This window comes from Myotis daubentonii, chromosome 16 (assembly GCF_963259705.1).
Source record: "Myotis daubentonii chromosome 16, mMyoDau2.1, whole genome shotgun sequence".
NCBI lineage: Eukaryota > Metazoa > Chordata > Mammalia > Chiroptera > Vespertilionidae > Myotis > Myotis daubentonii.
In genome coordinates, this window is record NC_081855.1 from 16,237,297 (window position 1) to 16,252,584 (window position 15,288).

Sequence of the window (15,288 nt, forward strand, 5' to 3'; positions counted from 1 at the left end):
CCTCTCCCTTCCTCTCTGTAAAAAAATCAATAAAATATATTTAAAAAAGAAAAAAAGAATTTTATATCCAAAATACCAAATACCACTGGGTTTTACTCCCTATGCAGAAACAGAGATTTTTCATTGGACAGTAGAAAAAACTGAGGACGCCTGATTTCTTGTGTAAGTATTCTGATAGGTAACCTAGCTACACATTTAACAGCCCCTGTAAGCTAAGAGTTCATCAAAAGTAGACAAAGTTCTATTGAATGATTCTTTTCAGTTCTCAAGACCTGCAATTAAATGAATCCAAATTCAAAATTGACACTGGTTCACCAGAGAAACAAAAATTAAAACCACAATGAGATACCACTTCACACCTGTCAGAGTGGCTATTATCAATAAATCAACAAACCACAAGTGTTGGTGAGGATGTGGAGGAAAGGGAACCCTCTTGCACTGTTGGTGGGAATGCAGACTGGTGCAGCCACTATGGAAAACAGTATGGAGATTCCTCAAAAAATTAAAAATGGAACTGTCTTATGACCCAGTGATTCTGCTTCTGAGTATATATATCCAAAGAAACCCAAAACACTAATTCAAAAGAATACATGCACCCCTATGTTCATTGCAGCTACTTACAATAGCCAAGCTATGGAAGCAATCCCGGTGCCCATCAATAGATGAGTGGGTATAAAAGTTGTGATACATATATGCAATGGAACAGTTCTTGCCTATTAAAAAAAAAAAAGAAATCTTACCATTTGCAACAGCATGGATGGACCTAGAGGGCATTATGTTAAGTGAAATCAATCAGTCAGAGAAAGACAAATACCCTATGATGTCACTTATATGTGGAATCTAAAGAACAAAATAAATGACAAACAAAACAGAAACAGACTCATAGATACAAAGAACAGACTGATGGCTGCCAGAGAGGAGGGGATTTGGGGACTGGGTGAAAAAGGTGAAGGAATTAAGTACAAATTGGTAGTTACAGAATAGTCAAGTGAATGTAAAGTACAGCACAGGGAATATAGTCCACAACCCTATCTAATAAAAGAGTAATATGCAAATTGACCGTCACTCCAACACACAAGATGGTCACCCCATGTGGTCAAAGATGGTCGCCACAAGATGGCTGGCAGGGGAGGGCAATTGGGAGGGAACAGGCCTGCAGGGGAGGGAAGTTAGGAGCTGAGGGACACACACACCTCCATGCACAAATTTTGTGCACCGGGCCTCTAGTATTATAATAACTATGCCTGAGGCCAGGTGGGTACTTGAAATATTGGGGGGAGGAGGGGACCACATTGTGAAGTGTATGATTGTCTAACCACAATACTGTACTCCTGACACTCATGCAGAATAATATTGAATGTAAACTGTAACTGGAAAAAAAAAAGAAGTCCAGAAAACAGATGAGACTCATTTGCCTGAATAGGTGGGACCGGACAGGGCTCTCTAGGAAAGAGGGTTGAGGATGGGCCAGGAAAGATCAGTAACTTCACAGCCCCAGGCCAAGTTGCAGGAGCAGCTCCCAGTGCCCAGGAGAGACAGCTCTGGAGTGTGGACAGGCACCAAGCCCCCCTCTGTGGCTGCCACACCCAGTGCAGTTACAGACCCAGCCGCTGATAAGAGGAGCAGGGTGGCCACAGAGGCATCATCAGCTTGTGACTTCCGATTCAGTTAGGCCGGCGCTGATAAGAATGGCTGCACTGCCTGGCCTCTGCTCAGTCCTGAACCTGCAGGGGCTGAGTTCTCAGTCCGTATTCACTTCACCCTTCCCTCCTCCCTCCACCCCTCTCTCTCCTTCCCTCTCTTCCTCCATTCACCCATTTATCCACTTACTTTATCTAAAGAGCCAAGCATTCTCTTAACATTCTCTTACCCTACGATGGGTAGAGTAATGAAGACTTCCTCTCTGCTTTCCCAGAAGTTACAGTGACGGCCAGAGAGGCGAGGCAGACATGTGACCTAAGAACCCCAATACAAAGATGCAAAATAGAATGTGATTCCAGTCACACAAAAAGGGGATAGAACAGTACATGTGGGAGGGAAGCAGAGCCATAGAGCAAATTATTTAAATTTCAGGCCTCTTTTTGTTGTTGTTAATCCTCATCCAAGGATATTTTCCCATTGACTTTTAGAGAGAGTGTGGCATGGAGGGAGGAGAGACACCGAGAGAGAAATATCAATGTGAAAGAGACACAGCGACTGGTTGCAGGCAACCGAGGTACATGCCCTTGATCATAACCAAACCTGGGACCCTTCAGTCCTCGGGCTGAGGCTCTATGCATAGAATCAAACTGGCTGGGGCTGGACTCTCTCTCTCTCTCTCTTTTCAAATGTCCTCTTCTAGGAAATGAGGGGATGCAACAAAATGCATGCAAGCCTTTGCAGAAAAAGTGACTTCTCCTTTGGTTGCAAGTGACAGAAACCTAGCTCAAAGAGGCCTAATAAAAAAAAAGGGGGGGTATGTCTTGGATCACACAGTTGAACAATTGAAGAATGGATCTAGGCTTCAGGGTCAGGCAGAGCTGCATCTAGCCATTCAGACAACGCCGCCAGCAATCCGTCACTCTCCATGTACCCATTAGGCCAAACCGATGAGAGCATAGAAATCTGCGAGCTTTACCAACGTCTGGAAATGTGTTGGCGATTCCCCGAAAGGCTGCTTGGCTTCAAAATGTGAGAGAAAGAACGAACGTGACCAGCTAGCAGACGTGTCACCGTGGAGGCCAGCTGCTCCCCAGCCCGGGCCTCCCCTCATCGCCAAGGCCGGCAGGTACCTGTCACCCTCATCCGTGTCCTCTTTGCCGTCCTTGACAGTGTTGACCGTCATCTCCTTGACGCTCTCTCCCCAGCTTCCTGGCCCCCCACTCTTCCTCCTGCCACTCCGACGTCTTCCTTTTGGCTCTGCTCTGCTGAACGGAGGATGACTTAAAGGGAGCCGGGAGGAGGGCTGGGAAGTGAATGCGCACACAAGCGAAGCACAGGTCACTGAGGAGCTGCAGTCGGTCACGACTTCTGGGAGGAGACAGGGTGATGGGGTAGAGCCCGAGGTTGGGGATGGAAGAAGGACCAGATCGAGAAGGTCTTTACAAGTCGCGCCAGGAGCTTGGCTGGTCTCTTGAAGGCAACAGGGGGCCACTGGAGGGGTCAGATGATCAGCATGTGTTTTGCTGTCAGAAGGAGACCTCCTGCTGTGAGGTGGAGGGAGCATTCCAGGGGGGCATCAGGCTGTTGCCAGAACAGAGGAGAAAGCATGGGACTGGGTTGGAAGGTCTGTGAGGAGGATTCTCCGAAAGGTCGGGGCCTCTGAGGGGACTTTGCTGAAGGCCGCAGCCCCTACCTTGACTTTTCCAAACAAGTCCGATCTTCCCGGGTGTTTTGCTAGAATCTCTCTGTTTAGTCTTTAAAGACCTGACCTTGTAGAAGCATGTGCTTTCTCAAGGATACTTGCCCCGCTGATTGTATCTAGAGGTTAATTTGAGGTCAAGCCGTTGTGACGATAAAAGCCAAAGGAGGCAGGCGAACAGGGCGACTGGGCGGCGATAGCCAAGTAGTGCCTCAGCCCCGTCCCTCACAGAAACGTGTGTTAAAGTCATCATTCATCCGTCATTCCGGGTCTGCCCGTCAGTCCCGGCAAAAGATGCTGGTGCCTGATGAAGCAGTGATGGTGGGAAAAAGCGGTGGGTTCGTGAGGCATTGACAGGACTTGGTGCTGCTTAGATGTTCGAGATGAGGGAGCCAGAGGTGTTAGGAACGAGTCTCGGGTTTCTGCTTCTAAGGTGAGGAGCAGAGCAGTGGGTTTGGAGGGGAAGTGATGAGCTAGGTTCGTTCACACTTTGGAGGTGCCTGAGGTCTCTGGCTGAGTGTCCGGAGGCAGGTGCTCGGTGGGTCTGGAGCTGGGGAGCGAGGTCAGCGTCCCCGGGTCACTGCCCAGTCAGCAGCAGGACTTCTGGGAGGAGACAGAGGTGCCGACCTCCTGCCTGATGAGAATAAAGAACCTCCGTGACCATGGCTGACCACAGAGCAACCTCGCAGCAGGATGCGCCCTGGGAGGAGCTCTGAGGCCTGAGGGGAAGGGGAAGGGGAAGGAAGAGGAGGGGACAGAGCTGGCCTGTTCAGCCCTCGGCTTTTCTCTGCAGACCTGGAGGCTGCGGCTGAGGCTGAAAGCACCAGCCTGGCTCCTCTAGGGCATCGGCTTCTCTGGGGCTGGCAGCCTCCCGGGCAGGACTGTGGGGAGCTCATCGGCTGAAGGACTTGGGGGGCTGAGCTGCAGCACCTGAGCCGAGGTAGGTGCTGGCCGGGGCGGGGTCTGCAACGGGGGAGCGGAAGAGGCAGATCGGAGCAGAGCAGATGGGGTGTCTGGGGGAGGGATGCTGGAGGGGGGGTCCAGGGAAGGGGTGAGGCAGCCCTGTCTCTGAGGAATACCGGCCCAGCCTCTCTGCGAAGGGTTACCCAGATCTGGCGGCTACTAGGACCACGCAGCCAAATTAAGATTGTTCGGTCCATTTTCACAAGAAGAAAGGACACAGGCCTGTGTGAGCAGACCTCTTCTTTCTTCTCCAGATCTTGCAAATGCCAATAATCATAAGATTCATGTACAATAATCATCAGACTACAGCCCCATCCGTGCTGTAGAGTCCAGTCCCCATCCCGCGGGATTCTCAGAGGCAGTAGGCTGGATTCTCAGAGGCAGTAGGCTGGATACATGTTCTAACGCCCATTTTATAGGCCGGGAGACTAAAGCTTAGAGAGATGGAGCAACTTACCAAAGATTACAGGGTGATAAGCAACTCAGAACGAGCCTTCTGGGTTCCCTCTGCACCCCTTCTGGGGCGGCTCCTGCCCACCCCTCTCCCGGGGAACCTGGAGCCAGTGAGGCCAGTCTGGCCTCTCTCTCCACACACGTGGATCGAGCATCTTCTACACGTGCAGCCAGCGCGGGTCCAACCAGGGCCGGTCTCCATCCTTGAGAAGCTGGCCGGCTGGTGTGGGGGTTGAGGCCTGGCTAAAACGACTAACAGAGAAGGTCAAACGCGCCAGAGCCGTGGGCGGGAGGGGTGTGAAGGCGGAGGTTGGTGCTGGGTGTGGGATCAGGAAGGGCTCGGCGGGAGGTGCACCTGAGCCTTGAAGGAGGCAGACGGTTTGTGTGCAAACACGAGGCACGTGTGCAAACCCATGGAGCAGGAGAGTGGCTGTGAGAGGTGGCGTTAAAGGAAAGAACGGCTGGAGGTTCAATTTGGACACCAAAGTGTAGAGTTTAGAGGACTTACAGGTCTGGCCTGTCCTGTTTCTTTATTTGGGTTTAAGTGGATTTTAAATATGCCTTCACAGTAATCCTGCGAGTAGGTGCTATTATTAAGTCTCTTTTTTAAATATATATTTTTATTGATTTCAGAGAGGAAGGGCGAGGGAGAGACAGAAACATCAATGATGAGAGAGAATCATTGATCGGCTGCCTCCTGCACGCCCAACACTCGGGACTGAGCCCACAACCTGGGCATGTGCCCTGACCAGGAATCAAACTGTGACCTCCTGGTTCATAGGTCGGTGCTCAACCACTGAGCAACACTGGCCAGGCCATTAGGTCTCCTTTAAAGTTAGGGAAACTGAGGGGCAAAGGTTTTAAGCTACTAGTCCAAGTTGCCATAGCAATAGAGAGGGCTGCTCAGCACCCACGCTACCTGCACAGCCACTCGCCAGGGCCTGCGCACCCCTGTTACCTCGGGGAGGTCGTCTCCCGGACTGGCAGTGAGTGGGAAGGCCACGCTGCAGTCAGCGCCACCTCGTCCCGGCCCCAAAGCTTCCCGGCCTGCGTGCAGCTCCCGGCCCCGGGAACAATGCTCTCCCCTCACCCTCAGAACGGCCTTCTAACAGCCAGGTGTTTCCTTCCGGGCTATTGGCAGACATAGAGGAGGAAATGGGCCGCCCCATCCACAGGGAGCAGCCACAGGGGAGCAGGCAGTCCCCTCCCCGACCCCGCAGGATCTGGAAAGCCTCACGGGGTGAGGGATGAGGGGTGAGGGGTGAGGGGTAAGGGAACCCCCATTCCTACTCCCTCCCGCTGCTGTGAGTCTGCCGCCACATGCTCTAAACCAGAGAACCAGGTGTGTTGTCTGGCCAGCGTGACTGTCTCAATGGAGAAAGGGCCAGAGCACCGGAAAGAGCACCTGCCCCTGACGCCCTGAGCGTGAGGCAGCGGTGGTGGGAGGAGGGAAAGTGGATTCCTGGGGAGCAGGGCGGTCCAGGGCGGGGGCGGGGGGTGGTTCTTCTGTCTGAACAGCCTGCCCTAGGAGCCAGCAGTAAGAGCATGGGGTGCTGGGGTGGGCGGGGATGGTCAGAACCTGGGGTCTTTACTGTGAAACCCTGACCCAGGCCTCTTCACATCCTCCCCTAAGTCCTGCTTACTCCAGTCCGTCCTCTCCGGAAACCTTCCCACGGTACTTGCATCAACTACGGACAGCGGCCACTGTGAACGCACTCCCGTCGGCCTTTTTCTGCTGCATCCCAATGAGCATCTCTATGGTTCTGTGGACAGCCCTGTGGCCTACTTTTCCCTAAGGCAGTGACCAGTGTGGTCTGCACCTGCCCCAGGACTGCTCATTGTGAATGTGCTGTATTTAAGGAGATAGGCCTCTAAATCCCAATTCCTTCATTCACTTATTCATTCACTCATTCTCTTTGTCTCTGGTCTGGTCCCTCTGTCAAGAACAATGAGAGGTCTAAGATTTTACTCTACTTATAACTAACTGCCGGGGCTGACCGGCAGACCCTGAGCTACAGATGAATGATTACTCTGACACTAGTTTCTGTGAAAGAGAAGGCTAAGGGACTGCTTGGTTTGAGAAACCAAAGAGCCCTGTTCGCCTGCCTCCTCAGGCTTTTATTGTAACAGCAGCTTGAACTAAAATTAACTATTAGATACTATCAGGAGGGTAAGCAGCCTGGAGAAGACACATGCATCTGCAATGTCCTTTAAGCAAGGACGTCTAGAGACTAAACATAAAGATTCCAGTAAAACACCCGGGAGCTCAGACTTGTTTGGAAAAGTCAAGGCAGGGGCTGCTACCTTCGGCAAGGTCCCCCTAGAGGCCCCTGACCTTTCAGAGATTCCTCCTTACAAACTTTCCAACCAAGTCCCATGCTTTCCCACATCTCCCCCTTTTTGTTTTGCTGGCTGCAGAAGACAGAGGGGCACAGTGAACTTTCTGCTTTGGAATGTCAGGGTCCGCAAAGCACGTTTACTGCTTGATTTCTGATTTTGTAGACTATAAGAAAAACAAAGAGAATTACAATGACAGCAATGATTAGTCCAATCAGGTACTAATTGATTCAAGGAAACCATGTGGTGGGGTCTAGCCACTCCAAATGCTCCCTTACCGTATTCCAAGGAGTAGCCTGGTTTTCATGTTCATTGATAGCAAGAAAGGACTCTTTAATTTGCCTTTGCAACATGTTTACTTCTTCAGTAAGGTTATCATGAAAGACTCTCTATAGATGCTTTTTAATATCAATCTACTGCTGGTGACCACTGTTCCGTTTTAAGGGGTGACACATATGTGCTTATGCTCCTAATTGCAATTGAGCACTTGCCTGTATGCTACGGTGTCCTGTCTTTCCCCCAGATATTCAATGGCTGCCTCGATTGCCTGTAGTCTAGCTAATATTCTTTTTTATCTATGTGCTATTATATAGTGAATTCCCTAGTTACATTATAAGCCATATTGTCTACAAATGTGGCAATCTGCACAGACTCAGAAAGGGCCTCCACGGCGATGCTGGCAGTAGTAAGAATAACAACAGCGGAGATGATGGCTGCAAGGAGCATCCCCAAAAATCTTTTGGGCAGTGATTGGCTCAATGCTCTTTCTAAGACTTCAATAGCTGATGAGCTTTGCCATTTCCTGGTGAGATTAACAGGTATTAGGATTTCTGCTTGTCTCCTAAGTACCATAATAGTGCTGATGTTCAATGAGGTAATATTCTGGGTGGTAATACAGGATGCAAAATAAGTTTCTTCTCCAACCTGTACTAGAAAAGATGAGCTACGGTTTATTAGTAGATTGGGGCCCATAACAAAGACATAGGGGTGAGTGGTGTAAGTCAGGCTATTGTCAGTAATATTATCAGTGAAAGTCGTACTATTATGGCTGGAGGAGTTCTGGCAGTCACCGTGCCATGCCATGATAGGGTTTAATCCGATGAGCTGGAATCCACAGCAGCCCTGTGGGGGTGAAACACACCCATATCCTCTCCCCCATGTTAGTAATTAATTGGGTCCTTGAGTCCTATATTCCCCCTTTTTTGTTTTACTAGTATGCTCTTTAATGTCAAATGGGTGTGCTCGACAATGGCCTGCCCCTGTGGATTGTAAGGGATTCCCGTGGAATGCTGGATGGACCAAGTCCTATAAAAGATAGCAAAGGCATGGCTGCTATAAGCAGACCTATTGTCAGTTTTTATCTTGGTTACTGTGGCTATAATTGGAAACAGTTCTTATTGAATCTATGTAAAGAAATGTATTGCTACTTATTAAGAATTCTGGAGGGACAAGTAGAAAGAGAAATATATAATTTACCAAATTGCTTTAAAAATGCTTCCTTATATCTGAAAAACAAAAAGTGTAAGAATTAGTAATACTTTTAACAAAAGTTATAAAAGCGATATAATTATTTTCTATGCATTTAGCCCCATAATAAAATGTTTGTTTCTCCTGATTTTTCCTGCTAGTACTTCTATGAATCCAGATACTTTATGGAGTAGTGGAATGACATGGAATCTTGTTCTTTCTGTGAAACACAATATTCCACAATAACAATTAGAGCTATAAATGAAAGCATAACATAGTTATTATTATTTGACAAAGCTTCCCATGCACTTTGGGCAGGAAACTTTCCTTTGTGAGAGAGAAAACAAACATTTGAGGCATTCCAGAGCCTATTGGAATTACCTACAGCTAATTCTAGGTCAAGGAAAAGTTTCCTAAAATTTAAACCCTGAAAGGATTGTCAAATACATTAGACTAAAATATTGTATATTATTATTATTATTACTAGAGGTCTGGTGCACAAATTCATACACGGGTGGGGTCCCTCCCAGCTGATCGGGGCCAGGGGGGCAGGGGGGCTGAGACTACAGGAGGTTGGCTGTGGGAGCGCACTGACCACCAGGGGGCAGCTCCTGCATTGAGCGTATGCCCCCTGGTGGTCAGTGTGTGTCATAGCTACTGGCCGGTCTTCCAGTCATCTGGTCGTCCAGTTGTAACAGTCACTTAGGTTTTTATATATATAGATTATTAAATAGTACCAAGTAATTTATTCATTTAAAATAATCAAGTTCCTGATTAACATAAGCATTTTAATAATCCTATATAGTAAAAGCCTAATATGCTAAGTGTCCGATCGTTCATTCGGTCATTTGACCGGTCGCTATGATGTGGACCGACCACCAGGGGACAGATGCTCCGACTGGTAGGTTAGCTTGTTGCTGAGGTCTGGCCCATCAGGACTGGGCAAGATGGGCCAGACACACCCTGGAGCCCTCCCGCAGTCCCTCTTAGGCCCTGATCATGCACTGGAGGGGTCCCTTGGCCTGGCCTGTGCTCTCTCACAATCCAGGACCCCTCAGGGGATGTTGGAGAGCCAGTTTCAGCCCAATCCCCACAGGCCAGGACAGGGGACTCCACCAGTGCACAAATCTGTGCACTGGGCCTCCAGTCCTATATAATAAAAGCCTAATATGCTAAGTGTTCAGTTGTCCAGTCATCTGTTCAACTAATCAAAGCATAATCCTATCTAATAAAGAAGGAATATGCTAATTGATCCTCATGCCATTGCAAAGATGGCAGTGCCCACAGCCAATAAGGAGGGAGTATGCTAATTGACTGCCCTGCCCTCAAAGATGGCAGCGCCTAGTCCCCTCAGCCCCACCGGGGTGGCAGGCACACACAACAAGGCTGGGCCAGCCCCCAGGCAGGCTTAGGCTTGCCTTGCACCTGCCTCCGGAGTCCCCCAGTCCCCTGAGCCCCCCAGCCGCCCAGGGCCCGCCCGAGGTGCAGGCAAGCCTCAGATGGTGGCTGCCCAGTTGCCCAGGGTCGGCCCAAAGGCGGGTAAACAGGGCTGGCTGAGGTTTGCACTGCCGGCAGTGGCAGCAGCAGAGGTGTGATGGGGGCACCGCCTTCCCCTGATCGCCAGGTCACCTCCTGCCCCTGAGGGCTCCGGACTGTGAGAGGGTGCAGGCCAGGCTGAGGGGCCTCCAGTGCATGAATTTTCATGCACTAGGCCTCTAGTATGCTAATGATATGCTAAGGCAGTTCAACTGCTCGCTATGATGTGCACTGACCACCGGGGGCAGACGCTCTAACTGGTAGGTTAGCTTGCTGCTGCGGTCCTGCCCATTGGGACTGAGTGAGATGGACCGGACATGCCCTGGAGCCCTCCTGTGGCCCCTCCCCAGCTGGCCAACCTCCCGTGTCCCTTCCTGGCCCCTATCATGCACCGGTGGGGTCTCTCGGCCTGGCCTGTGCCCTCTCTCAATCCTGGCTGAAGGACCCCCGCCCCCAAGGGCACAAATTTCGTGCACTGGGCTTCTAGTATACATATAAAACCTTTGCTTCCTAGGCAAATACAGGAAAAACCTTTTTTTCCCTGTACTTTTAGAAATAGGTTTATTTTTCCAATGGAAAATATACTTACATTCTTAAGAAGCATAACAGAGATAACATGACCACATAGTTACTGATGATAAGGGCACTTGTTTTCCCTGGGCCTGATTTCTCTTTAAATTCCTGCCCACTTGTTCCCAGAGATTAAGGTCTAGCATTCCAGCATCAGGGAGCCAAGGATTATAAATTATAACAGTTTTTAAGAGGCATTTTAGTTGTTCTTCTGTAACAGAGGCACCACCTGCTTTTACTAACTGCTTCAGCACTGCGATATATTGCTGCTGTTCTGTGGATAAGTGTTGTCCCATTATGAAAGCTTAGCTGAGAAACAATCCCCTCGAACTTGGAAATCCCCAGTGGGCTCCAATGACTTACTGTGCAGTTACTTTCCTTTTCTTCCTCTTTGTTTTTGAGGTTTCCCTTGAGTCTTGTTCAGTTCCTCAGTCCTCACATGGGAAACCATCTGCCGGGGTTGACCAGCAGACCCTGAGCTACAGATGAATGATTACTCTGACACTAGTTTCTGTGAAAGAGAAAGCTAAGGGACTGCTTGGTTTGAGGAACCAAACAGCCCCATTCGCCTGCCTCCTCCGGCTTTTATTGTAACAGCAGCTTGAATTAAAATTAACTATTAGACATTATCAGTAGGGTAAGCATCCTTGAGAAGACACATGCGTCGGCAGTGTCCTTTAAGCAAGGACGTGTCTAGAGACTAGACATAAAGATTCCAATAAAACACCCGGGGGTTCAGACTTGTTTGGAAAAGTCAAGGCAGGGGTTGCCGCCTTTGGCAAGGCCCCCCTCAAGGCCCCACGAACTTTTGGAGATTCCTCCTTACAGACTTTCCAACCAAGTCCCGTGCTTCCCCACAACTAACAAGTTCGCTTGCCACAGTGTTAAGGACATTGGCAGAAAACACGCGACTCCAGGGTCAGAGACGAAGGACTTTATTACTCACAGCACAATCAGAGCATGAGTGTCATGCCCTTCGGTTCCCCTGGCCCGCCAAGCCCCTGGGGACAGCACGGAGTGGAGCCAGTGAATGCTGTCCCAACCAAGGAACCTGAGCTTGGGAAGCCCAGGTTTCACAATGAGCTGCCAGCAGATCTTTGCCCTGGAAGGAAACATGGTCTCTATTATACTGAATGGTGCTCTGCCCTGGGGAGACACTCTCTCTTTTCCAAAGCTATTCATGACACAAACTTCCTTGAAGACGTGACCTGAAACGAAAGCTCACAGGCCTGCATAAACCATGGAGAGCTATCTGCCAGCACCCTCCGTTAGCGCCTGGCTGGCTCCTCCCTCCCTTCACCTGGGGCATGATTCCTGCAGCTGTCACCTAGCTTGCTCTCTTCCTTCTACAGGTTTCTACTCAGATGCCACCTCTTCAATGAGAACTCCCTGATCACCCTTTTAAAAACCACACCCCCAACCCCGGAACCCCTCATTCTCCTTCCCAGTCTCATTCTTATAGCACTGCCATCATCTAACATGCAGTTTAATCACTGACTTTGTCTATACCGTCCATACTCACTACATACCCACTAGGCTGGAGCACAACCTTTAGGAGGGCAGGTGTCTTGGTCTATGATAAGGTATTGCCATATCCCAGGACCGAACACAGTGTCTGCCATACAGAAGATGCTCAGTAAATGTTGAATGAATGAATGAATAAATCCATTCATGCATGGATCTGGTCTTCAACTGAAGACACGTTTTCCAACCTTGTGTCTGCAACACAGTGTCCATCACACAGTGAGGCTCAATAACTGTTGAATAAATGAAACGATGCACGGACAGTGCAGGGTGAGAGGCCACAGTGCAGTGACCGTGGCACTGCTCCCGGCTCACTGGGATCCACCCGGGGCCGCGCGCCCTGCTGCCTGTGCCGGGTGCTGGAGACAGAGGTCATGTGCTTCTTTCTTGTGATACCACGTTCTTGCTGTGACTAGAGGAACAGGGAAACCACAGGGCACGTGAGCGGAGCTCTGAGGTGCCATGTGCTTGGTCAGAGGCACAAAAGGAGCAGCCTGGTGTTGCAGCCAGGTTGCCTGAGATGGGGCCCAAGACAGATCCCCAAGCACAGGGGGCAGGGGGGCCCTTGATGGGAGTGTGGCAGAGCACAGTGTCCTCGCTACTGTGTCTGCGTCCGCGTCCCCTCCCCGTGGGATGACTGGCTCCTCTGCCAGTACTCTGAGCATCAAGATGATGTCTGTTTCCTGTGCCATGTATCCTACCAGCCATGCCCCCCAGACTGGCTTCTGCTCCCGGCCTGAGAGCAGCTTGGGGACAGTGACACTGTCTCGTCTCTGAGTGCCTGGCAGCTGTTCATTCAACGATATTTACCGAGGGCCTTCCGGCGGGTGTAAACCCTGTGGGGTAATGGGGACACAGCAGTGGACGTGACAGAGTCCTGCCCGTGGAGCTTACATTCTAGCGGGGCAACCGGACAACTAACACACAGGACCCCATGCGGCAGGTGCTCGGAGAAGCAGCGAGTGCCCCATGGATGCTTGTCAGACGGTTCACATGGCACCACGGGCACCACGGGCCGCCCGAGCCCGGCTGACCTTATTTTTATTCCTTTTTCCTTTTTTACATTTATCTTTATTGTTGGAAGTATTACAAATGTCCCTTTCCCCCTCCACTGACCCCCTCCACCCCGGACCTCCCCCTTTCCCCGGCCGACCGCACTGCTGTCTGTGTCCACGGTTGTGCACATACTTTTAAATGTTGGCCACAGACTAAGACTTTTTAACACGACGGCTCCTTCTGGGGAAGGGCACAGCGTCCAGAGGAGAGCTGAGGACACTTGCTTTTCACTGTACAGCCACGTGTGCCTTTTATGTTTACCGCAGGCCTGGTTTTGTATGTGACGGGTGAGTTTTAACACTACACTAGGCAGAGCGCGCCTCTGGCTCCCCGTGAAGCGGGTATGTTATCAGCAGGCTGTGGACCTCGGGTCTGTGAGCTGTCAGTGTGCGTGGCTCGGCCGGGAGTGTGACTGTGCTCACTAAGAAGTCGCAGGCTGGTTAGACCTCCGGCTCCTAAGGGCAAGGGCCCTGTCGTTTCTTTTTCTTTTCTTTTTTTTTTTTTTAAGGTATAATTCAGTGGTTTTTAGTATGTTCACAGATATGTGCAATTATCACTACAGTAAGTTTTAGAACATTTTCATCATCCGAAAAGAAACCCCACCCCCTGTCATTTCTTGATCTCTGTGCTCTCCGCCCTGCACAACGTCTGCCACAGGGACGGTGTCCCCTAGATGCTCTTTCATTTCCTCGGCAACCTCTGACCCTCAAAGCTCTGTCCGGCGCTAGGAAGCCACCCCCAGGGCCTCTGAGCAGCCCAAATACATGTTCCAAGTCTGTGGGTGGAAGTGTCATGCTCTTTGCAGAGAGCAGTTTCTCAGGCTTTGTTTCATACAAGACAAGCCCGGGGGCTCCTCTGGCTTCCCAGCCTCCTGCACGCACGCTGGCGGCTGGAGGGGAAACAGAGAGGCTCAGGCAGGGCTGCGGCCAGCACCGGGGCCTGTGTGCACATCAGAAAGAAGCATCCCTTCCCCCTCCAAGCAGACAAGTTACAGCAAGTGCTGCTTTGGACAGATAGGTGACAAAACCCCGCCCCCCCTCCCCCCCCCCCCCCGGGCTGGGTAAATTACCGAGAGGCCAGTGGCCTGGACAGCAGCCCCATCCTAGTGAGGAATCTCCCCCGAGAAGCAGAAAGTCGGAGCCACGCAGCGCAGGATGGAGGTCCCTTCACCTGCCAGCAGCCCTGAGATCGTCCTCGGGTTTCGACGTGGCACGTGCAGTCAGCTCCTCTGGGATTCACAGACGGGGCGGTCTGGGTGCTTAAATGGGCAGCTTTACTCCCTGAGAAACCCGTGTCATCCTGGAGTGAAGACGAATGAGAGATGCATTTTGAGAATGACCTGGGTTCTGCTTGTTGCCATTTCCTGTCTCCTTGCAAGCAAGCTTGTCCCCTGAGGGTGTCACACCCTCCTCCCCGCCCCCCCTCCCCCTGCACTGGTGTGGTCAGCAGCCCCAAAGGACAGGAAATAGACAGAGGTGCCCTGCAGAGGACAGGGGGGCTGGACAAAATATCCCCAGCAGCTGCACAGATATATGTAAACACCGGATAAAGGTTTGACGAATGCATGAGTGAGCGACGGAATGACTAGAAGAGTGACTTAGGAGGCTTTCTGACAGAGAGTGTTTAAGCTTCTTAAAATTTCACTTTCAATGAAAAATCAGCCCAGACACCCCCACATTAACACAGTAAAGGGACACCCCTCTTTCAATCTGTATGTGTGTGACTTGTTTTCCGTAGAGGCTGCTTGACGTCCATGATTAGCTGATTCTATCCAGGCAGAAGTTCGTCGGTGTGTTCACTTTATTTTACTGGGGCAGAGGGTGACCAGAGAGGTTGAGGGGGGTGCTGGGAGGACGGCCGGGGAAGTGGCCGTGATGGCACACTCCAGGGTGGGCTTTAGCCCGGGTGTCCTCATGCATTGGCCATGTGACTTTGGCAAGACACTTCATCTTCATTCATCCATCACATGTTTCTCTGAAATGTGTATTTATTGTCTACTGGGCGCCAACAGTGCCCTCGGTGCCCGACACGCTGCATGAAGA

General features: G+C 50.7%; 1 protein-coding gene across 1 annotated transcript in view; it reads left to right on the forward strand.

Moving 5' to 3' along the window:
- Positions 1-4,101: 4,101 nt before the first annotated feature.
- PIK3R6 (phosphoinositide-3-kinase regulatory subunit 6) overlaps positions 4,102-15,288 on the forward strand; it is a 49,643-nt gene continuing 38,456 nt past the window's right edge. Inside the window, exon 1 of the mRNA XM_059668647.1 lies at positions 4,102-4,280. The gene's annotated coding sequence lies outside the window, so the exon portion shown is untranslated. The remainder of the gene's footprint in view (positions 4,281-15,288) is intronic.